This window comes from Sus scrofa, chromosome 4 (genome assembly GCF_054392235.1).
Source record: "Sus scrofa isolate SSC_HxYL_T2T_F1_AM1 chromosome 4, Sscrofa_HxYL_maternal_Yorkshire_Landrace_v2.0, whole genome shotgun sequence".
NCBI lineage: Eukaryota > Metazoa > Chordata > Mammalia > Artiodactyla > Suidae > Sus > Sus scrofa.
The window spans coordinates 30,665,898-30,691,906 of NC_139386.1; the positions used below are offsets into that span (position 1 = coordinate 30,665,898).

A 26,009-nucleotide genomic window follows, 5' to 3' on the forward strand; every position below is an offset into this window, starting at 1 on the left:
TTGAATGGATGAAGTACGTAGTCTGGTGCGGAAGTGGAAACCCTCTCCATCATTGTTTATTTTTAGGCTCGTTCCTGATAAAAATATGCAGAGAGTGGGATGGACTGAGATGCAAACTATTACATTTAGACTGGATGACCAATAAGGTCCTACTGTACAGCACAGGAAACTACATCTAATCTCTTGGGATAGAACATGATGGAAAACAGTATCAGAAAAACAATGTATACATATGTGTGGCTGGGTTACTTTGCTGTACAGCAGAAACTGGCACAGCCATTATAAATCAACTATAAGTTTTTTAAATATGCATTTTTAAAATAGCTGCAAAACAAACATGACTGAAATGGCATGATTCCCGTGGATAATTTCACCTACTATCTTGTTTTATGTCTTACCAGGTTGGCTTGTGTAAGCCATGTTTTACCCCATCCTCCTAAGAGCATGCTTTATATAGACTGTGGAGGGAGAGGACATAGAAGAAAATAAGAGGAGGAACGAGAAGTGTTGTGAAAGAGATGGAGAAAATATGAAGTAAAATATGAGGTAGGGAAATGGAAAAACCGATAGATAGCATAGGTGATGAACTTTACGCAAAAAGGATTTAATAGCTTTCTGAGAGATGGTGGGCTCTCAAATTCCAGTGCAGTTACATTTTCATTCTTCTTTTACTAGCCAAGAATCATTTAGCCTCCTCTTAACTCTTTTAAAAAATTGAACAAAACAAATAGTGTGTTCTTCATAGATCACAGTTTATCAACAGCGATGGGTACCGTATGTAGTATCAGAGGATATGGGATATGGTCAATGAAATTTATGATCTTAAAAATTAAGTTGACTAGCAATCTGGAATTTTATAATAAATAACGTAGCTATTTTACTGGACATCATTTCTCATGTCAAAAACTCAAGGTTCATAAAGTGAAGAATGCAGAGAAGGCCAATCACAATAATCAGAAGCGATAGAGTCTAAAATTCTGAAACATGTATGTCTATAAGGGTGAGGCTAGAATAGGAACAGAAAAATGAATAAAACATTCACTAATGGGGATTAACAGACCCACTCACCAAATTCTATAATGCTAAAATACCCTTTAAACCTGAGTGAAGCAGAATTAGGACACATAGAGGTATCACTTCTTTCAGTTGGGTCACTTAGGAGGTGATAATAAGTGGAAATTTGTAGATGGAATACAAAACTGGTTTAAGGAAAAGAATTTTTGCTAAAATCTCCAAAGTGATCACATGTATGTATGTATGCACGCGCGCGCATGTGTGTGTGTGTGTGTGTATTATCATGTACGTACATGCGTGGGAGCACCCAACACTCTTTTTCTATGAACTGATCCCTCCAGAACCTGGGTGGTTGTTGCAGGAGCTTTCAGGTTACAAACACATCACCTGCCCATTAGCCAATGAGTTTCCTTCCTTGGGAAATCAGACCTGAATCAAGAGAATTGAGACAGTCTTTCCTTGTACATCTACAATGTAACACACAAAGCCTGGGAGTTGTTGATAGGCTACCACTGTTCCTTCATGTAAGTAAAAAGAAGCAATAAACTTACACAGAGTGAGGAACGGTGAGGTCAGTCTTGGCAGTGGTTTAGATCCCTGAATTCTACCTTTCCCAAAGCCCAGAGAATTGTTGTCCTTGGGTTCTATGCTACACTGAGTGTCGATATAGAGAAATTTCTGGCTGTAATTCATTTTAGTTTGTTTCTGTTCTTTTTGACTGAAATAATTCCACCTAACACAAAAGCTATACACTATTCCCTCTTTCCTGATCTCTAATCTTTTCCCCCCCTCTTCTATCTTCAGTCTCTATGTACAACAAATATATATAGCAGAGAAAACAAAAAGTCATCTCCCTGCTAATCAGTAAGTGGAGAGTTTTAAACACAGCTACAGCTACTTGGGTTTCCAATGATAGAAGTTGGGATAATGTCACCTGATGATGCAAACAAAAAAATAACAAACAATAATGACTGAGTGAAAAGTCCACATCTAAAGTAGCACTTAGCCTACAAGGTTTTCTCTTCTTGTAAAATCCAACATATAACCTCTCCCAATGCTGCAGTACTATCCAGAGAGGTGACAGCATGCAGCATATGCATTCAAAGAGCCAAATCTCAGAATTCAATATATGTACACACCTTATCATGATAAAATATCCAGCATATAGACAGAGTTATTGAAAACCATAAATTTAAATATGGCAATTAGTAGGTAACCTCTGACTCTATAAAGAGAAAAAAAAAAAGGTGGCATGATTGGTTTAGGACAAGGAACAATCCTTGGATCAGCTGATGATACAGAAGTGGTATTATTAGTATCTACACTACTCAACAGCATCACTGAACGTCTGCCAAGTTTGAACCAGGACCACCGTTTTCAGATCTTTCTCACAGGATTTCACCAGTGTCATGAACAGCATTCCCTTGAACTGATACATCTTATTACTAGGGGAAGCAGAAGTTCCAACGAATGTGGCTGCTTAGACTAGGTGATCTCAATTTTTCTTTGCAGCTCAACATGCTTCTGTGCTTTTTATATTCCTAAATGTGAAAGAAGTTAGTGGTAGACCCCATTAAAAGCTATTAGTGATGACAGTGGAGGAAGAAGTGTGACAAGGTAGAGGAAATCGGTTAGTCTAAAAAGCCATTTATCTCATCAAAAAAAGGATTTTTCTTGTTAAAATGTTTGATGTATTTAGAACATGTCAGATTCTAAAATCTGAGAGACTATCATAATTTACAAAGCTAGACAGCACACCCAAGTGAGTCATTTTACTCTAACCATACACCCATATGTATTAAGAAATGAATCAAAAATATTTCTATATAATGTGTGAATTTTTTTTAAATTTTCACACTTTTTCTACTTTAATGCAACCATATAGACCTGTAGCCTTTTCTTACAATAAAATCTCAGTCTTACTTAGACCTGAGTGGATTAAGGTTATACAGGAATATTAAAGCAGAATTTTCTTGAGATATTACTGTGCACCAGGTTTTTTTGTTTGTTTGTTTGTTTGTTTTAATGGCCAAACCCATGGCATAGCTAAGTTCCTGGGCCAGGGACTGAATCCAAGCCTCAGTTACAACCCAAGCTACAGCTACAGCAACACCAGATCCTTTAACCCACTGCACTGGGCCAGGGCTCAAACCCACACCTCCACAGTGACCCAAGGCACTGCAGTCAGATTCTTAACCCAATGTACCATAGCAGGGAACTCTCAAGCATTTTTCTAAGTGCTTTATGGGTATACAATCCTCATGATATTCCTACATGCCTAGTACTCTGCTTATCAAAATTCTGTCACAAGTGAGCAAACTGAAGCACAGAGAAATCCAACTTGCCCAAGAACCCACATCTAGGAAGCTGCAGTACTGGTAGTTGAATCCAGATGATCTGTACTCAGAGCTTCACTCGTAACTCAATCATTACCAAGATTCTTGGAGGCTATCATGGATAGGACTTTATGCTTAGGGGCTTGGCACAAGCTCTGTAGGACTGTCACAGACAAATCTGAAAACAACTTTCACCACCCCAATTCAGGTGGGAGATGCTGTACACAATTGGAATGGGCTGTTTGGAAAAGATGCAATGGGTTTGTGTCTACTTGGCAGATAAACAGCATTGGATAAAGGAGCACAAGTTAAAAGCCAATTCTATTCTACTTATATTAGGTTGTAGTAGAAAACGACAGATACCAAAACGGAAACATCTGGATTGCTCTCTACATTGCCCACATAAAAGTTCTAAACTATTATTAGACTATCAAACCCACCAGTTTGGATCACAAACTGCCCTGACCACTCACTCACCCATGTGAGAGTTTATAGAGCAACACCAATGTCCTAATGGGATTTTATGTCTTTTTTTAATATATATATATAATTTCTATTTTTTTACCTTATAGATGGTTTACAATGTTCTGTCAATTTTCTACTGTACAGCATGGTGACCCAGTTACACATACATGTATGCATTCTCTTTTCTCACATTATCATACTCTATCATAAGTGATGTCTTCTTAATACTGCTTGCTGAATTTAATTATTAGAGTGTCTAATAACATGGGAGTATTTTCTTATTATCACTGTCATTCAGAATTAGAAATTCTATGGAAATTATTGGTAGAAAGTTTAAGTAGATTTTAAATGGACATCCAGCATAGAAAAAGTTTTTAATGTGGGGCAGCTTCACTGAAGGGGATTGGAGTTCTCCAGTACCCCACCCCCACCCTGTTAGTGTGTCTCCCTCCTTCCCCTGTGGAAGTGCCTCCAGGTCTTTATGAAACCCTTCGTCCTCCACACCTTACACAGTTTGTAACCCACTAGCTGTTACCAAGTGGCAAACAAATGGGAGGGATTCCTGGGGTCTGGAGGTGATAAATGGCATATTCTGAGGATTGAAAATGAAGTAATTTTTTTTTTCTTTTTTGTCTTTTTAGGGCCACATCCATGGCATATGGAGGTTCCCAGGCTAGGGGTCGAATCGGAGCTGTAGCTGCCAGCCTACACCAGCGCCACAGCAACGCCAGATCCGAGTCGCGTCTGTGACCTATACCACAGCTCACGGCAACGCTGGATCCTCAACCCACTGAGCGAGGCCAAGGACCAAACCGCAACCTCATGGCTCCTAGTCGGATTCATCTCCACTGCGCCAAGACAGGAACTCCTCAAGTCATGTTTTGATGGCTCCACCAAAGTTAGCCAGTGAAGTTCATTTCCCAGAAGGTCTTCATGGGAACTATAGTGGTGGGAGAAGGAATACCTATGTACTTTCCTGAAGTTCAGAAATGCCCAAGTGCATACAATGGGCCAAACACCAGTCCCTTTGATTTAGGATTTGAGAAGCACCTTAACATCATTCTTAGGAAAGAGAGTGCTGAACAGAGGAGATTCTATGAAGGTTATTAGCATATACAGGGAAGGGAGATGATGGAAGGAGGGATGCTCAGAGGCAGAATGAGAATTTGACAAAAATGGCTCCAGATTATTACAAGGACAAAGAGGGATACCCGAATTAAATTTGAAGGTGATTGCCTAAAAGAAGGCTGAGGAAGGGTGCTAGATTGCTGGATGGGTCATCATCAATACAGATTTTAAAAACTCAGGGGGCATATTGAAGGGAATGATGCGAATTTTATGATGAATCAAGTACTGAAACCGTTAAGAATATCTTAAGTTCAAAAGGTTTTTAGCAAGTGAGGGCAGGATGAGCATTGTATGGATGGAAAGCCTGGGCAAAGGCAGTGTTGATGGTGGGGTTAATCCCAGTTGAGGAGCCTGGCAATAGCTGTTAAATTCCATGTTGTTACACAGACTTTCACTCTGGCTGATAGGATACTTTTTAGGTCATATTTCTTTTACCCTAAAATGTCACCACTTCTTCCGGCTTAGTATCATTTATGAAATCTACTTGGTGGGTCTCAGCAGATATTTTTTAATGAAATAGAATTTAAAAAGTCAGAAGCATTTTATACAGTTAGGGTTAACATTATTTCGTGCAGTTTTTGTTTTCATTAAAGATGTGTGTTTTATGTATATGCGTTTATTATGTGTCTATGAATGTACCTGTGTCCCTAAGTCACCATGTAAAATGTTTTTTCTTAGGGCATATGGAAGAAAAATTTTAAAGTCACTAAATTAGATAATCTAGTAATAGCAATGGTGTTGAAAAAAGGCACCCTCCTACACTTCAAAAGAGAAAGCAAAATAGTACAACTATTTTAGAGGGCAATTTGGTAATAGGTCCTAAAAGCATCAGAATTATTCAGATCTTTTGATCTTGTTTTGCCACCCAAAATTTAGCCTAAAGAAGGAATTGATCAAGTATCTAGGTATGCATATTTTTTTTACAGCATCAGGAATAATAATGAAAACCTGGAAATAACCAAAGAATCAAAGGATAAAGTGGTGCTTTATATACATTTTGTGGCAGATAATATACTGTAACATCCATATGCCAAAGGCTGCATACACCAACATATGCCAAAGGCTGCTAGTTATTATTTACCAGTATGGAAAGATTTTCATAATAAGATTACAGGTGTCATCATGTAATATTTACGTTTTTTTTTTTTTTTTAAATCTGTGTCCATAAAACAAGCCCTTCATTGGTGGCCCAGGGCAGAAAAGAGTCCTGCCCCATTGGAATCTGTTCCCACAGCAGGACAGCTACAGCTGTCAAAGGCCCCTCAGCAGCTCCTTGTTTCCCTCCCCAATGAAAGCCATTCCCACCCCTGAAATAGATGGGCCTTCCTGACTTGGAAAAGAAAGGGTAGATGCCTCCGAGGCAGGGCAACTTTGAACAAAACCTGAGGCAAGTCATCACAACTTTCTCGTGCCATCTCTTTCCATCCCCAGACAGGAGGGCCTGGGTTTGGCCACCAGGGCTGGAAAAGCACATACTGAATTCCACAGTTCAAGTGGCAATCACATTCTTATAGAAATAACCTAAGGGAGCACTCGTAACAGGCAGAGGTGTGCTAGATGAGTTGAAAGACTTTCCACAAGGAATCATTAGTGAAAAGAGCAAGATGCAGAAAATGAACGTAAAGTGATTCCAGTTCTGCAAACAATTACTACGAACATTTGTATGTACAGGTAACTATGTCAACATATGACTGTGTAAGTACAAAGAAAATAAATTTAATTATATCAGCTTACTTGATGAAGAGACTAATAAAAGAAGACAGGGGATGGGGGAAGCAGGGAAAAAAGGAAAATCAAATAAAATTACACTGAAACTTGAAAAAAAAAAGTGTCCATAGAAACATTTTTGAAAAGATATTTATACAAAACTGGTAACATCAGTAACTCTGTGGGAAGTGGAGAAGCATTATGGACTCTTCAATTCTCCTTTTCTATTATTTCAAATGTCTTTTTTTCTAAAATGGACATTGATTTTTATTTTAGAAACATTGATAATGTTTTCAATCCTGTCCACTCTGAGACACTATGACTTCCAGAGCCCATAGCCTAAGATGAGCCTCTGGTACTCAACCTACACAGTTCCTTACAAGAGTATTTTCAGTCCTAGAAGGAACTGCATAAATTTGAAGTGGGAAGTGGGGATGGCATGTAAAACAGACAAGAAGAAATTAATCCAGCTGGATTAAATGCTTTTCAAAAATGTATATTATATATTTTTTATATATTTTGTAATATATATTTATATATATATATAATATGTTACATATTTATGTGTAAAATTATATATTTTATGTAAATATATGTAATATAAATATATTATATATATTCAGATAGATAAAGGGGAATCAATCGGCTATCAGGGCTTACATTTAGGATTTGCAATATGGATTTGATTTTTTGTAAGGTATCACGTAAGTTCACAGGAAGACATTATTGCGATTTCCCATCAGTGCACCATAATGTCCACTTGCTCTAACTCAGACACTCTTCATGGAAACTAACACTTCAGGGCAGAGTGGGACATTCATACTGCAATGCGGCAGTGTTAACACGTGTAATGGAAGTTAAAGTGACATAGAAGAGGTCTTCATTGAACTCTTCTCCCAAAACAGCAGATATTCTTTTCTAGCTACTCTAGCAAGTACTTAAGTTTTTATAACAAGCTAACGAAAATTGCTACATCTATAAATGTCAGCTGGAGTCCTGGGATTAATACTCTACTTGAAACATTTTTTAGAGGACAAGATCTTTAAAGATTCATTCTTTGCAACATTTCAAGCATTATTTTGGAAAGCACCCTGCCTTAATGAAATAAGACCTCAATATGCTCAAAGGGAAATAAAACAGACCCTATTTAATATTGTAAAAGACCACAAAAAACATTTTGCTTTGCTTAAGCCTTAGTGTAGGGCTCGGCAAACTCTTTCTATAAAGAGTTAGATAATAAATATTTTCCACTTTGCAAGGTTCTGTTGCAACAGCGACTGTAGACAATATGTAACAAAATGGGAGTGGTTGTATTGCAATAAAAAACTATTTTCAAAAACATAACAGGCCCAATTTTTCCCACAGGCTATAGTTTGCTGACCACTAACTTAGACAATATAAATTCACCAAGACACAAATCAATTTACATGCAGAAATTCACTAAAAAATAATACTTATCTAAAAGACCAGAGATTACTTGATTGTTTAAATATTCTACCATTCAAGTATTAATTGGTCAATTAAACACTGTACTAGATTTTATGAAAAATCCTTAATTTACACTAGATCTAGTTATTATTTTCCCAGAGCATTTTTACATTTTACAAAATCCAGCAATAGGAGTTCCCGTCGTGGCACAGTGGTTAACGAATCTGACTAGGAACCATGAGGTTGTGGGTTCAATCCCTGCCCTTGCTCAGTGGGTTAAGGATCCAGTGTTGCCGTGAGCTGCGGTGTAGGTTGCAGACGTGGCTCGGATCCCGCGTTACTGTGGCTCTGGCGTAGGCCAGTGGCTACAGCTCAGATTAGACCCCTAGCCAGGGAACCTCCACATGCCACGGGAGCGGCCCAAGAAATGCCAAAAAAAGACACACACACCAAAAAATCTAGCAATATAGAGATAGAGATCAGATTTCATCTTTAGATACTTATGCATTAATTTTATTTTATTGATTTTTGTTTTGTTTTGTTTTGTCTTTTTGCCATTTCTTGGGCCGCCCCTGCGGCATGTGGAGGTTTCCCAGGCTAGGGGTCTAATCGGAGCCATAGCCACCGGCCTACGCCAGAGCCACAGCAACAGAGGATCCGAGCCGCGTCTGCAACCTACACCACAGCTCAAGGCAATGCCTGATTGTTAACCCACTGAGCAAGGGCAGGGACCAAACCCGCAACCTCATGGTTCCTAGTTGGATTCGTTAACCACTGCGCCACAACGGGAACTCCTAGCATTAATTTTAAATTTAATATTTAAGTTATTATAGTCCTATTGGAGTCTGCATGCATTTGAAGTACATTCTTGAGTATTAAAATACACAGACAGCCTTCTTCTCTATAACTGAAATGGGCAAGTTCTATAGCCCCATTTCCACTGTTGGTAGCAAGCAGGTCAACTCTGGATCAATTCTCCAACCAGCCTGAATATTCAGACAGCGCAGGCCTATGGGACAGTCTTGTTATAGTTCCAGCTTCCCTCACACATTTTTGGGTTTTTGCCTTTGCCCAGTTCCTGAGATGCCTCTACAATTCTAATACCAGGGAGGTTCTAATGTCAGCTGTTGAGTCCTTGTCCCACTTTTCCTGGAGCCTGAGTGATTCAAGCTCCTGCCACGAATGATGACCTTAGCCTACTATGCAACTGACTACTCATTTCCTCTTCCTGGCTTTTGGCATGTATTGAGATTGTGGCCAAGTTTCCCTGAGGATGCAGGGGTAAGCTATTTACCCTCACACTTCATCCTGCTTCTAGTCTCGGCCACTCTAATATTGTAAAAGACCACAAAAACACTTCCACTTCTAATTCTTCACTCACTCAGGCCCGGGGAAGTCCAGCACTCTTCCAACTCTCTGGAGCACTGAGAAATTCAGATAGGGGCTGAGGGACAGGGCAGTCTCTGTCCCTCTGATGCTCTGATACATTGTCTCCACTTCAGCTCCCCAACTCACCCACCATGAGAAGAAGCACACTGCTAAGACCTCAAACAGGGAAGAGGTTTCAGTGCACTCACTCTCAGGTCCTTAAATCCTGTGGCAGTAGGATGAGGGGTGGGGGGTGAGGTGAGGTAGGACAACACAACCCACAAAGTTCTACCTAATTCATACAACTTGTACCTGTAGTTCTTTATATATCTGGTAGGGAGGATCCTTAATTTTACACATAAACCTGTTTTTGTTGTTTTCATAGCCGCACCTAAGGCATATGGAAATTCCCGTGCCAGGGATGGAATGCAAGCCACAGCTGTGACCTAGGCCACAGCTGCAACATTGTTTCATCCTTTAACCCACTGTGCCACAGTGGGATCCAACCCCCACTTCTCAAAGAAAATTTGTATACAAATGATCATAGCGTATCTTTTCACTATAACCAAAAGGTGGAAATAACCCAAATGCCCACAATGAATTAATAGATTTAAAAAATGAGCTAAATCCATATGATAGGATATTTACCTGTAAAAAGGAATGAAATACCAACACCTGCTAAAACATAAACATTGAAAAAAAATTATATGAAATGGAAGAGGCTAGACACCTAAGACCACTTATTATGATTCCATTTATATAAAATATCCAGAATAGGTAAAACCATTAAGATAGCAAGCAGGTCAGCAGTGGCCAAGAACTGCAGGGGGAGGGTATGGGGACATGGGGAATGAGTATTTAATGGGTACAGGCTCCTTTGTACGGTAATAGAAAAGTTCAAGGACTAGATATGATGACAGTGGCACAATGTTATAAACATACTTCATGCACTGAATTTTATAAATTGTTCAGAACAGTTTTATATTGTATATATTTTACTACAATAAAAAAAATTCAGGGTTGTATTTGAGAACAAAGTAGAAGGAGCTAGACAGGTGTGAAATTCTGCTATGTCCACAGGACGGGGAATAAACAGATGGAGGAGATGCACAAAGACACCAGAAACAAATTTTTTGGCATCAAATTTTGAAGAGCTTTAGACATCATATTAAAGAGTTTGAACATTACTCCAGATCAACAAAGATTCCTTGAAGATTTTTAAGCAACACAGCAAATTGATCTGAAGTTCTCAAGTAACTTTCTTTTGAATGGAGGTCCAATGTGACATTTAAACAACTATCAGAATTCTCTTTCATTGACAGTTTCATTAATAAACTTGATTAAACTGTCTCCCTCTCTCGCCTCAGAAACCAGGGCTCAGAAATCCTCTCCTACTATACTTTTTCCAACCTCCTTTTTCAACTGTAAGCCAAAAGTTGCCAGAGTGGTGTCCATCCCTATTAAGGTTTTGACATATCTCTTAGGATGCTTTTTTACTGAAGGACACTAATGTCTCTCCAATTAGTGGATTAAAGGCCTAGGCTATTTTAACAAAAATATTTCCCTTGCTCCCAGGCAACCCTGAAGCCTCCTCCCAGCTGTGGGATTATCCTTTGTGCCTAAGCTCAAAAGCCTGGACCAACATTTCATGGCAGAAAGTCAGCTCCGCAGCCTGCAAGTCTGGCATGTAAGGCATATAGATCTATCTTTAATCAAAACCAGAGACAGTTGGCACCTTGGGCACTCCAAGAATGCAGGCAGGAATTCTCTATGATCCAGCCCTGACCAAAAGCTCACATGAACACCTGACACTGAGAGACATGGTGAGATCCACTGTTAACTCTTCATTCCTCAAGATGAGTTAAACACTGTACTGAGTTAGCAGAGTTAGTTCATAAATCTTATATAGAAGCCTCATGACCATAGTTCTCCAGTTATGCACCTTTCCTGGATTTTACGTTATCCTAACTTCAGATTCAAGTATTCAAATAAAAAGTATTTTTTACTTTTAAGATCAACCACACATTAGCAAGGGTTCATTCAAAGACTTTCATCGGGAGTTCCTGACATGGCTCAGCGGGTTAAGAAACTGACTAGTATCCATGAGGATATGGGTTCAATCCCTGGCCTTGCTCAGTAAATTAAAGGATCCATTGTTGCCACGAGCTGTGGTAAAGTTTGCAGACCCAGCTCAGGTCTCTCATTGCTGTGGCATGGGCCAGCAGTTACAGCTCCAATTTGACCCCTAGCCTGCAAACTTCCAGATGCCACAGATATAGCCCTAAAAAGAGAAAAGAAAAAAAAAAAGTCTTTCATGAGTTGCCCATATTCATTCTAACCTTCTAGACTCATCTCCCACTGTTTCCCCACAGAACACTAAACTTCGCCCATCAAGCTCATTAGTTGTGTACTTGCCGAGGATACAAGAATAAGATGTGGCGCCTCCATGAGGTTGCAGGTTCGATCCCTGGCCTTGCTCAGTGGGTTAAAGATCCGGCATTGCCATGAGCTGTGGTGTAGGTCACAGACGTGCCTCGGATCCCGCATTGCGGTGGCTCTGGCGTAGGCCAGCGGCTGAATTAGACCCCTAGCCTGGGAACCTGCATGTGCCGAGGGAGCGGCCCTAGAAAAGGCAAAAAGACAAAAAGAAAAAAAAAATGTGGTTCCTGCCTTCAAAACAGCCAGCAAGACAGACAGGTGCTATCACAGGAACAAGGTATTTTCCATGAGTATCTCCCCAGGACCATTTTAGTACCTTTCAAAATTCTTTGCCAAGTACAAAGAAATTAGAGCTTTCGCCACACATTTGAGAAACTTTACAAAAAAGTCTTCATTTTAGGCAGGATGTGACTTTGCAGTGTTTTAATCACAATGAGATAGAATATTAGGGCAATTAAAGAGACCAGCCAAGAAGGCTTTACTGTCCCTTTTGGTCTGAAAAGAGGCACTGCCAAGCAGTTCCCAGCTAATCCCAGCTCTGCCCCTGGGGGCACAGTGTGTGTCCCCCCTCATCTGAGTGATCCAAGAGTGCTAAGGCTTGTAAACAATCCACAGCCAAACCTCATGGCCTTGACTGAGTATCTGCTTCAAAAGTTGAGGAGGTATTATGTCCTTCTAATACAACCTCGGTCTCAAACTGCGCTATCTCATCACAACTTTTACTTCTTTTGAGTCTTGAAGAGACAAGTCTCTCTGATCTTCTATAGAATCGTTCAACAACATGCAGAATTTTGGACAAGTAGAATTTTATCTCAGAAATGGTTGCCAAATCTGCCTACTTTCTCCCCTCATGTAATATGTAGACCGTATTTCACAGCATCTTATTTAACAAAAAATAAACAATGAGCATACTTTGTTAATCCTATTTGTTTTTCGTAGAAAGAGAAAAAAAATAATTATATGCTAAGTGTCAAGGATTTTGAGGCCCTTGAGGATGGTTAATTTTGCATTTCATAACTTGCCTGGGCTAAGGGGTAGCTGGTAACATCATCTTTCCCCTCTCCCACCACCCCTCCCCCCGCCACCCCCTCTCTTCAGGGACACCCATTTTCTCCCATCTTTGGAGATCAGACCTTCCAGTTCTTGAGTCATTGAGCTCCTGGGCTTATGCCAGCACCCCTACCCTTCCACGTTCTCAGGCCTTAGATATCAGACTTGTAGTTACAAGACCAGTTTCCCTATTTCTCAGGCCTTTAGACTTGGACTGAATTACACCACTGGTTTTCCTGAGTCTCCAGCTTGCAGATGGAAGAACTTGGGACTAAGTCTCTACAACCACACAAGTTAGTCCCTATAATAAACCTCCTCATACACATCTCCATATACAGATATGCATCTTATTGTGTTTCTTTGAGGAATCCTAATATACCCTTTAAAGGGGAAATTGACTGAGAGCCTCTAATAGCAAACATCCAGCATGGTACTAAGCACAAGGAGAGTTTGTGATATGACATGAATTTTAGTAGTAAGCATGCTTCCATAGGAAACAGATATGTGCTTCCCCCAATTTATTCTGATTCTCCATAAATTCCCAAATAGCACTTTTTTTTCCAGTGTCGACTAAGTCAACCCTATTTACATATAGTAATTCTGCATATTAGCGATTAAATTTTCACAAACCTCTCCCCACTTTGCAAACTAATACCGATGTCTTTCTTTTTATATTTTTTATTATATTTAGGGCCACACTTGCAGCCTGGAGGTTGCCAGGCTGGGGGTCCAATCAGAGCTACAGCTGCCGGCCTACACCACAGTCACAGCCACTCCAGATCCAAGCCATGTCTGTAACCTACACCACAGTTCATGGCAATGCTGGATCCTTAACCCATTGAGAGAAGCCAGGGGTTGAACCTGTGTCCTCATGGATACTAGTCAGATTTGATTCCTCTGAGCCATGATGGCAACTCCAACAGTCAGATTCTTAACCCGCTGAACCACAATGGGAATCCCAACTAACACCAATTTCTGATGCACATGAGTCATTATACAGACAGCTTCTTGTCTACCCATTATTTCTACCCTATGTGTCAAATACGCCATACTGCTAGAATGGGATTTAAACAGGCAGTAACAACTAACTTCCTATGTAGACAAAAGTTATTGTGGCACCTATGAACCATGACAGAGTTTGCATTTTGGACTGCATCACTATTCCAAGGCTCTTATCAACTTGTTACTCAGGTGGACCAACATGGAAATACTCTTCTCCCTGGTCTTCAGGCTGTAAGGCAGCCCAAGATGCTCCATAAAGCTCTTGGAGCAGATTCAACTCTAAGGCCAGTTCAAGGTCTAGATTTGGATGGCAGTAGTAAGAATTTTATCTTAATTTCTAAGCAAGGATCCCTGGGCTTTGGAAACTATTGGTTCTTGATTTAAAAGCTCATATATTGTTTTCCCTGGGTCAGTATTGTACCTGCTAGCACTTAGAGGAGAGGAGGGATAATTAATTGGTATCCAGGAGGCCAGCAAGCTTTACACTGGCAATTTCTAAACCAGCTCAAATTTCACTTCCTGAGACAGTTTCCTTCCTTTTTTTTTTTTTTTTCTTTTTCTTTCTTTTTTCCTTTTTATGGCCACAGATACAGAAGTTCCTGGGCTAGGGGTTGAATCAGAGCTGCTGCTGAGGCCTACGCTACAGCCACAGCAACACTGGAGACTTAACCCATTGAGTGAGATCAGGGACTGAACCTGCATCCTATGTCAGGTTCTTAACCCACTGAGCCACAACAGGAACTCTGCGAGACAGTTTCTTTATGACCCCAGGACAAAGGAAAACAGAGTCAGAGTGAACACTGAATTGTTTAGTTCTAACTCCTCCTCTCCCTAAACACCACAAATTCTGCAGTTGAAAAAGCAGATCCAACACAGTCTAGAATATCTGACACATCTTATGGGTCATCTGGTCTCTACTTTTCTCCCAAGGAACAAGAGCAAGATTCTGCTAAAGAAAAAAACAGAAGAAATATGGGAAGAGAGAAAGTTAAGAGCTGTATAACCTTATAGCCACACAGCTATGTAAGGGAGAAAGTAAATTTAACCTCAGCAAAAATAGAAAGGCATTGGAAATGATACGAAAGGTGGATGGTCATAGCTGGGGGCTCTAGAAGGAATGCACAAACTGAAGAGGAATCCAAGATTCTCTGAGATCCAAGTACATAACACAGAAGACAGCAGGCTGCAGTCCAGCCAAAGCACAACCCAGAAGGGTTTTCTGAGCCACACAGCTGGAGAGACCACCAGGTGTCAGTAAAAGCTAGAAAATTAAATCAAATAAAAAATCAAATAACTTGCCTAAATTTACACTAGGAGATAACATTCTATACATGTTTTAATAATTTTGAAAAGTAATAATAAGTGGATTAGCAAATACAGAAACTCACAAAATTAAATCAAAACAAGGTTTTGTTTTTTGTTTTTTTTTTTAATGCACACCATGGTAAAAAGAACTCCCACCAGTTTTTCTCATGATATCAGAGAATTTCTATTTTGGTTAATCAATGCCACATTGGAGGAGGAAGAAACAATGCTTCCTACTAATCAGAGATACAGGAAATGGAAAAATTATTTTAATCAACTTGGCCATCAGATGCATTCCCACCTCGGAACAGCACAAGCATCGTGTGACATGGGCAGCTATTGGAAGATCACAGCTTTTGATGAATTCCAAGGAATTTTAACGGGCGTTTCCACTCTCTCCATGGTAAAAATCTTGCTTCAGATTCTTACTGACAATTGTACCAATGGCTCTGCCTATTTAGGGAACTGCCTCTGCCACAACGACCCAAGTAAAAATAATCAACTCCCCCTCACTTCCATGCAACCTAAAATCACCATGCCTAGAACAGATTGTCATCTCCCAGAAAATTTCATAGTTTTCTACCTCAGCAATCAATGCCATCCTGTGGGAGCCTCGCATGTACTTTCCCATTAGCCATATTCGTTAGTATCAGCTATCTCTTCCTGCTTCAAAAATAAAACTATCCCTGAAGAAATAAAAACCATTATTTAATACCACTTTATGCTTGTAAGATCACATTTTCATTCGCATTTGATATTAACAGCAATCCTGTTGTGTGGTTAAAATAATTCCACACCCATTGTACAGATGAGGAGACTGAGCTAAACAATTAACCCAAGTTGGCACACTGGGTTAACGTCTCAGCATCAGCTTCCCACTTGTACATCTTTCTGATTCAGTTCCAAGAGCAAATAAAAATAAAGAGCCATGTGCTATTAAAAATGTTTTGGATTCCAGAGAAAAGTACCATATAAAGATAAAGAGACAAATGTGGTTATCCAACAACAACAAAAAAATTCAATACCGTCAATTAAAGCAATTTTTGTCAAATTCTAGCTAAGTATATTAAACTTGTCATAATTCCTATGACAGGCCATGATAGAAAAGAATATAAAAATAAATGTGTGTGTATCTACACACACATACATACATATACAAATATATGTATAAATGACTCACTTTGCTATACAGCAGAAATTAGCATAATATTGTAAATCACCTATACTTTAAAATAATTTAAAAAACAATTAACTTGTCATGACACCATACTAAACCACTGTAAACAAAATAGAAACTATATCTATATACACACATGTGTGTATCATTAAAATATTTTTTCTCCGTGTCTTTGACAGGAAAAGGGTGGGTTGTAAGTCAAACTCTCTTCATGTTTGCTTAAAATGGTTAAATTGTATTTTAAAATTTTAAAACAAAGAAAATGAAGTAGAAAAGTAAAGTTACAGGGGTTTGAGTAGGAGCCCTAATAATATAAACACTTTATCCTCCCGAGTTCTGAATTAACTGAGTTAAACAGAAGTCAGGCGGATGATACTCAACACATCAGCTTTACATGAGCTGCTGGAGAATGTGATCTGGGGGGAGGCAGCAGTGGTCCTTAATGAGGTACCCTGAGCAGATTTACCCAGAAGCGGGACCCAAGGCAAGGACTGGACTGCAAATAGTTAGTTGATGTGGGAATTAATCCAAGCAGAAGAGTGAGGGAGTGAAACAGGAAAGGGAAGAAAGTCAGTAAAGAAAATATTCTCAAGTCAGCTACCACCTTGGGCAGCCTGCAGTCAATCCAGCTCGGGAATTCCAAGAGAAAGCAGAGAACACAGCGGGGAAAGTTACCTCAACCTAGTGTCTCTGAAACCAGTACTTTATTCATCAGCTCCCACTCCATTCTAGACTGAGAGCTCCCTCTGGGGACATCACCTCTAGGGCACTTCCAGCTTGTCTGGTGCGTGGGCCAAGCATGTTCCCGTGACCAGGAAAAAAACACTAAGAAAGAACAGGTGTAACAGGCAACCCTCTGCCTGTGGAGGTTAAGGCTGGGAGAAGAGAGATGGGGTACCCACAGCTTTCACTACACCCATCAAGCTGTGGGCAGCACAGGCCAACCTCACCATGTGACCAAGAGCAGACCAGACCTTAGGTTTTCCTGAGCCAACAAAGAGAAAGGGACCGAGCCATGTGTGTTCAGAAATTCACAAAACTCACCTCAGTCTGTCAGTCACTCCTCTACTGAGAGGAATAAGCAAGGGGGCAAGAGAGACAAGGGGTGAACTTTGATGGAGCTGGGGGCAAAGCTCCCCCTAACCCCACACACAGTGACAGTGCTGGGTCAGCTTTATAGCAGGAGGGAGGTATCTAGAAAAATTACCTAGAATGTCTTCACTCATCCTTTTAACCTCTGGTTACCAAAAAGAAATCCCAAGAAAGCTACTTTTTCTGGTTTGACTTAGGTTTCACTGAATTACCAGCACATTTCAACATAAGGGCCAGAAGGAATAATTTGGGCACTAGAGATCCAAAGCAGGTATATTTAACAGTGTCACCTGGCATAAGAATTACTTTCAGACACACACACACACACACACACACACACACACACATATATATATTTACTACCCAATTATTGGGTAAAAATCAGTCTACTTTAAAATATTTTTATAAATCCCAGATAGCAACTAAATCGACTTAAAGAGGTGAGAAATAAATAGGCAAAAATAAATACTACCAACAGGCAACATAGCCTACTATAGCCTCCTATGTAACTTGTCAGGAAAAAAGAAAAGTTTTTATAGGGTTATACCATACTTATGCTAGGACCTAAATAACCACTAGATGTGGCAGAACAACACACACCATCTAATTTTTTTATTAGAAAAATATTTTATATTTACATGAAAAATTTATGGCCGCCTCATGTGTGTATATATATGTGCATATAGACACATATATGTGTATAGACATATATACACACGTAGGCTGTTTATTTATATGTTTATGTGTATACATCACTGAGTTACTGAGTCGAGATTAAGTAATGGCTTTGGCAATTTTCAGGTCCGTGGGAAGATGAAACAATCCCATGAGAGACCCCATGGACACGCCCTAGCTGAGCCCCGCCAACATAGCACCATCAGAGATGAGACTGTTATAAAAACTACTACCTGAGGGTGGTCTGATACACAGTAATAGGGAACCTGAAATAGATCTTTCGAAGATACAATCTCCTTCAACTGTATCAAGAAAAAAAGGGTTAAAAGACACAGTGTATTTGTCTAAAAAGACTCACTGTGTTTTAGAAGGATTTGGGCAACCCTGGAGCTCAATGACGTCATCATTCTTCAGGCTTCCCCTCCCCTTTAATCTAAGGGCTCTCACAGCACTTTTTCTTATGCAAAATCTCAGCTGTCAAAATTTTCATTACAAAACAAGTGAAACACCCCTTGCTGATCCCTCAGTTTGCAAATTCTAGTGGTCTTCACCTTCCAAAGGACAATTTTTGAGGGAGAAAAACTATCAAGTGACTAAGGAAATGCTATTTTATTGGAAGGCAACAGCAGCAAAAGGGTCATTTTCAACACAGCATTCATATAAACATCACTGGCCTCTTTTGCTGGTGTGTTTTTTTTTTTAATTAATTAATTTATTTATTTGTCTTTTTGCCTTTTCTGGGGCCACAGATTAGAGGTTCTCAGGCTAGGGGTCTAATCAGAGCTGTAGCTGCTGGCCTATGCCAGAGATATAGCAACGCAGGATCCAAGCCACATCTGTGACCTATACCACAGCTCACAGCAACACGGGATCCTTAACCCACTGAGCAAGGCCAGGGATCCAACTCACAACCTCATGTTCCTAGTCAGATTCGTTAACCACTGAGCCACGACGGGAACTCCTGCTGGTATGTTTTAAAGCCTTGTGTCAAACATTTCTGGGTGGTGCTGTTTCATCACCACACCAGGTGTTTTACTTATGGAAAGGTAAACTGCATGCAATTATCAAGGATGCCTTTCCTCCCAGATCTACAGGATCTACATGTGCAGGCATGGAAGCAGCCTCAGTAATAACAATCATGGTATCTGCAAATGGCATCAATCCTCCCTTCCCAGGACAGTAATCAAGAGGCGGGTGGGTGGCAGCCAGCAAGCAGAGTGAGAGGAGCTGAGGATGGGGGACAGGTGGGGAGGAAGTACTCAGACACTAAACACCTGAGTTAGTTTCTTTTTTTTTTTTTTTTGCCTTTTAGGGCCGTATCTGCGGACATATGGAGGTTCCCAGGCTAGGGGTCTAATCGGAGCTGTAGCCACCGGCCTACGTCAAAGCCACAGCAATGAGGGATCCAAGCCACATCTGCAAACTACACCACAGCTCACGGCAATGCCGGATCCTTAACCCATTGAATGAGGCCAAGGATCAAACCCACAACCTCATGGTTCCTAGTCGGATTCATTTCCGCTGCGCAACACGGGAATTCCGTCCTTTTTTTTTTTTTTTTTTTTTGCTCACCTGAGCTTCTAACTCAAAGTATGATTGACAATTTCTCCTTAGGTCCCTGGAAGCTCTCCTGTATGGGAATTAATTTTGTCACATATGCTGGAAGTGCCCCTGTGGCACAGCCAGTTAAGGATCTGGCATTGCCACAGCTGTGGAAAAGTTTGCAACTGCAGCACGGGTTTGATCCCTGGCTGTGAAGTTCTGTATGCCGTGGGCACAGGCAAAAAATATATATATATATGTGTGTGTGTGTGTATGTATATGTGTATATATATATTAGTCATATACGCTAAATACAAACTAAGTGACCTGGGTACTCCTTCCTTCAGATACAAAAAATGAAAACAGCTTCACTGTCAGATTATTGCCTGAGTATTTGATTGGCTCCGTAGTTCTAGAGGCCATTGCTGCAGGTTTTTATATTTACATACTGGCCTTTGACTCCAGGCCAGCTCTGCCCTCTATAAAAGTACAATACAAAAATATGGTCAGAAAGTACTCTAATAGGGAAGAACAAATCTGACTCCATATTCCATCTGTTTCTTTTACTTTAAGTTTTGTTTTCTATTGCTTTTGCTACAAGTTAATCACTAAAGGGATGGTGCCTAAGTATACAGAACAATCCCTCTCTGAAACCCTGCCTCCCATGCCTGAGGCTTGAGCAAAAATACCTTTGTTTAAAGGAAACATCCTGACCAGGCCCACCTATAGAATGGCTGTAGGAAAGAAATACTGGCAACAGCTTTTTTACTTTACCTCCTCACTTTCCCCTTTGTTCTATGAAAGAAATATCCAAATCCAGGCAAGGTGGTTGAGAGACTAGCCCACATCTTCCCAGACTGTTGGGTTTCCAATAGAGGCACTATTCCTTGCCCCAGCAACTCATCTCTCAATTTATTGGCCTGTTGCGCAGCGGGAAGTATGAACTTGGACTCAGTAACAGTACATTATTGGGTTCAGTCACTGTAGATCAACTCCTCATTCCTCCTACCAACCCAGGGAACTTACTCAACTCCACACTACCGTTACTTCCTAAAAGAAGCATTACAGTTAGATGTTCTCATGTCACACTAAATTAACGAAATGACAGAAGGGTATTGAATAAAATGTATGCATTCTCTACAAATGCAGTTCACGTGACCATGGCTTTAATCGGTGGCATAACTACAGCAGCAAGGTTTCTCAAGTCCAGTAGCACATTCAAATCACATAAAGGGCTTTTTAAAAATGCTGCTGCCAAGCCTGCCCCAGAGCAGTTATATTAAAATTACTGGGAGGAGTTCCCATCGTGGCGCAGTGGTTAACGAATCCGACTAGGAACCATGAGGTTGCGGGTTCGGTCCCTGCCCTTGCTCAGTGGGTTAACGATCCGGCGTTGCTGTGAGCTGTGGTGTAGGTTACAAACGCGGCTCGGATCCTCTGTTGCTGTGGCTCTGGCGTAGGCCGGTGGCTACAGCTCCGATTCGACCCCTAGCCTGGGAACCTCCATATGCCGCGGGAGCGGCCCAAGAAATGGCAAAAAGACAAAAAAAAAAATTACTAGGAGTGAGGCCATGGCATTGGTTTTAACATTCCGTCATGATTCTAATGTAAAGCTAGGTGAATTTCTGCTTTGTATTCTTTTCACAGACAATAAAACATTCTAGGTTTCAGAATCAATGTTTTTAATGCCCTCTGATATTTTAAGGCTGACCATCCTTGCTGTTTACCTTTAATTATTGCTACAGTTAGTACTGCAAATGGCCATAAGTCTTTATTAAAAGGAAATTTACTGGTTAAGAAAAAATGGAAGACTATGAGAAAAGGGAGAGCTCTTAGTGGAACTGTTGCCTGAAAGGAGAGATTCTGCCCTCAACATTACTCCACGTCTGGTCATTCTCCCTAAAGATTTAGCAATTGTTTTATGTAACCCAAATAAAGCCAGGTACCCACTAAATCAGAATTAGCATAATTCTATAGCCACAAAGCCAGCACAAGAATCTCTCCAAAAGGACTTCACAAAGAGTCTAAGTCTTTACCTCTATTTCTTGAAAAGTGAGGAAGAGAAAATTATACAGCATAGAACATAGTAAAGCAAGCTTAAAAATATCACCTTACCCAAATCCTTGATAGCAGAATAGCCAATGTCTCTAGTACCTCCTCCCTTCTCTTTCAAAAAACACCCTGTCTCTCAAAAAGTGAGCCTATCAGGATTTTCCAATTCTCTCTCCTCCTTTTCAAACTCATTATTTCCTCTCGAAAATAGCTTTCTGTTACTATAATACTCAGTCACTGCTATCTTTAACATAATCCATAGCTCTGTATCTTTTAACAGCATCCATAATTTTTTATTCTTTCCTTCTATAAATAGCTTTGGATCTAATATTTCAGTCACTGTTATCTTTAACACAATCCATAAATCCATAGCTTTAACAGCATTCATAATTTCTTATTCTAGTAGTAAAAACCCTTTTCCTCAGGAAATCACCCCTTCTTTCTTAAAAGTATTTCAAATGGAGCTGAGCAAACCTTTCTCTGGGGTTGAGCGCAACACCTGGCCCATTGCCTGCAATCCACACAATCTAAGGTGAGGACAGGTCAACCAGGCCAGTTAGAGGCAATGGGATAATTTCAAGACCAAAGGCTTTATCGTTCTTCTGAGGATACCAGCCTTAGGAATACTTGCCCAAAACAAATTTAAGTCTGAGAGTGGAATCAACAACAAGGAAATAGAACATGGGGGGTGGGGGAAAAAAGGTGCACCTGGGTGTGACTTCACTCAAGTAGGTTAATCCCAAGCCTACCCAGCTTTTGATACACTCCAGCTGCACTTCTAGAAGGATGTACCTGATTCCACAAATGAAAGGAAAACTTTTAAAGTATATAGAGTTAGGTTTCTACCACTTGAAACTGAATGTATGTAACACAGAAACCAGTATTTGGAAACAGGATTTATACATAAGAGTCCATAACATGGAATTGGTTGACCTGTGATATGGTAGATGGCAAAAACTGAAACCTCCATCCTAAGAAGTTGGAAGTGTTTGCTACAAGGTGGTTGATCTCTAACACTTGGGGATATAGAAAACATGCCTAAGAAAGCTGGAATATTGGAAATTTTGCAGAAAACCTCTAGAATGTAGGGACATATTGGTTACTCCTTGCTGCCTTCACTAAGCTCCAGCAAGAAAACAAATTTCTTTTACAAAGAACTTCCAGGCACACTCACCCTTCTGCAAACAGAGGGAAGAAAATAAAATCATGCTAAGAAAGACCTTTTCCATGTACAAGTCATTGGAGATGACTTCAATTCTGTTCGTATTTTACTTGTAGGGTTAGAGATACTGAGTTGGATAAAGTTGGAATTGAAGCTAAACTGAAGTAGAAGATAAGAGAGCCAGAAGAATCAACAGCTTTCTCTCTCAGGCTTAAACACCTTCACCTGTGAACTTCCTATTTGGAAAGGAGAAACATCAATTGCAAAGCAAAGAGCCAGTCCTTGGACCACAGGTAAGGGGCACAGAAAAGATGAAATGGAATATGTGACCTACCTGGAGACAGAGGCCAAACTGCAAAGTACTAAGTTAATCACTGGTCAGATATGCTGAGCTCACTCTGGTGCCCACAGACCAGAATCTAAATGCACATGCCCTGATCTGATGAGATAACTAGCTTTATCTTTATTAAAATTGACTGGTGGCAAATAGGTCCTTAAACCTACTAAGCTTTTAAGGGAATTGTATTTTCAGAGAATCCTCAGTCTGTTGAACAAAAGTCTACACATATATTACTCGGAAGCTTTTATTTTATTTTATTTTTCAGTTAGCAATGTATTGGGAAGAGGTTCACACCAATGCCTGGTAACTTAACCTTCTCCAACCTCTGCAAATAGTATTTCATTGTATAAAAATTTTATAATTTATCAAATCCACTATTACTGACCTCTGACTTCTATCCAGTTTAGAGACATCATCAAGAATGCGGCACAGGATACGGCGTTGCTGTGAGTTGTGGTTCGGATTGGGCATTGCTGTGGCTGTTTTGTAGGCCAGCAGCTGTAGCTCTGATGAGATCCCTAGCCTGGGAACCTCCGTATGCCAGGGGTGTGGCCCTAAAAAGACAGGGGGAAAAAAAAAAAAAAAAAACTCTGCACAGAATATCCTTGACTGTACTTACGAAAAGAGGTTTTTTTTCTTTAAAACTCAAACCTGATATGATGGGAAAGGGTGTTGTGACCTAGCTACCAACTTCTGGGAACACAAAGAAGCGTTTACTCAATAAATGAACTACAAGCTATTTTTATTAGCCATGAAATTTGTGCTTCCTTCCCAAATCTAGGGTCTCAGAAATAGCCTCCACAATGCATCAACCAAAGACCCCAGCAATGAAGAGCAAAGCCCCCTTGGACTGAGAATTTAAGACCTGACCTTTTGTGATGCTCCAGCGTTCACCAGCACAGTCTCCACACTCCAGTTCTCTTTTCCTTCCTGGCTGGTTTTGTCAATGTTCCTTGGTTTCCTAATGTGCCAGCAGCATGTTTGTTTTTCATTTGCATGTGGCTTGCAAAGCTACAGAAGTGGGTGGGTCACAGGAACTCGGCGCTTCGCTTCCTTAGCAATAAGTACCACCATCAAAAGCACACATATGGCTCCCATTTAAGTAAATGGAAGGCACGTGCCTCATCTGGAGGACAAAATTGGCAAAACTGAAACAGCTGTAGCTATTGACCCTCTGTTTTGAATGGGTGCTACAGAAGGTGAATAGTTCAGGTCCCTTTTCTAACCTGCTTCTACAACTTCTTCACTGCAAGGTGGTCATTTCTTTCCACCTCTGTCCACATATCCTAGGATTTTCCCCAGACTTTCCTTGGTTCAGTATTTCTTTCTTTCTTTCTCATTATAAAAGAAGAAACTTAGGTAAGCCATTTTGCACACTCTATAAACACCAGTGCCAAACAACCCCCTCTTCCGGTAGAACTAAGTAACCAGTTATTGGTGTATTTTAGAGGGCAGTCAAACATTTTATTGGGGCAGTGGTTGAATGTAAGATTCCTTTTGCTTTCAAGGGTCTACGATTCATGAATTTATAGAGCTGAAAGTTAAAAGAATGGTCCAAACTTGGATGGAGGATGAGAAGTCATCACCATAGGAATGTTAGAGAAAATTATAAAAATGGGTGAGACTGACCCAGAAGAATATATGGAGTGTGGCCAGCTTTGGAGCAGCTGACCTCTAAAGCACAGATAAAGGGCAAGGAACCACCAAGACATAATCAAAGATGTAGGATGGATATCTGTAAAGTGGATGTTCCAGAAGTCAAGAGAGAGCGTCTTTGTCCATTCAGAGTGCTATAACAAAAATACCATACCATAAGTCACTGAGTGATTATAAACAAATAACAGAAATTTCTTTCCCGCTGTTCTAGAGGCTAGAAGCCCAAGATCAAGGCACTGGCAGATTCAGTATCTGTTGAGGATCCACCTCCTGGTTCTTAGATGGCTGCCTTTTCACTGTGTCCTTATCTGGCAGAAGCGGGGTGGGAAGTTAAGGGTACCTCAAGACCTAGTCACCTCCCAAAGGCCCCACATCCTCACTCTATCACCTTGGGGGTAGGACTTCAACAAATGAATTTTGTGGGGACACAAACATTCAGAACACAGCAGAGAGTTTCAAGAAGACTATTACAAAAGATACGAAGCAGAGTATATACGTAAGTTGCAGACTGAGAAGTAACCACTTAATAAAAAGAATTAGAAAAAAAAAATAAAGAAAAGCCGGCCAAAATTGTAGAAAAGTAGTAGTCTAGAAAAGGGGAAAAAATAATAGCAGAATAAGAAGAGACTTTCCTTTTCCCATCTTTTGGATAAAAACTTTCTCTGTATCTCCCTACAGATTAGCAAAACATTTTCCCATGCAATTTGGATAGGTTTTAGGTTGGACAAAAGATGTAGCCTTAAAATAAAATACTGATTGTCTTTCTCAATTTTCAAGGAAAAAAAATGAATTTAAAGGATGATGGGTTCTCAATAGCAAGTTTGTCTCTCATATATTTACATCCCACTTTTGGCTTCTGTTCTGCACTTCTGTTATCAAGTACTCTCAAGTACAAGCTGCACTTTAGTGAGATGGTAGAAAAATGAGGGGAAAAAAAGCAATAAACATTAAAGAAGGAAACCTAGGAAGAAGCTGGCCATGTTGCTTTGGTGACTTTTTAATTCAAAACAGGTTTGTTCAAGCGTGATTTTATGTTATAAACTTTAAAGTTTGTTCTTCATTCACATAATA

The 26,009-nt window shown here is 40.1% G+C and overlaps 1 protein-coding gene across 2 annotated transcripts in view; it reads right to left on the bottom strand.

The window, feature by feature from the left end:
• LOC110260242 (uncharacterized) overlaps nucleotides 1-26,009 on the bottom strand; it is a 214,552-nt gene that overhangs the window by 160,750 nt on the left and 27,793 nt on the right. The window contains exon 1 of one of the 2 annotated variants that reach the window (XR_014843489.1): nucleotides 24,153-24,194. The exons of the other annotated variant lie outside the window; for it this stretch is intronic. The gene's annotated coding sequence lies outside the window, so the exon portion shown is untranslated. Of the gene's footprint in view, nucleotides 1-24,152; nucleotides 24,195-26,009 lie in introns of those variants that run through there. 2 annotated transcript variants of the gene reach the window in all.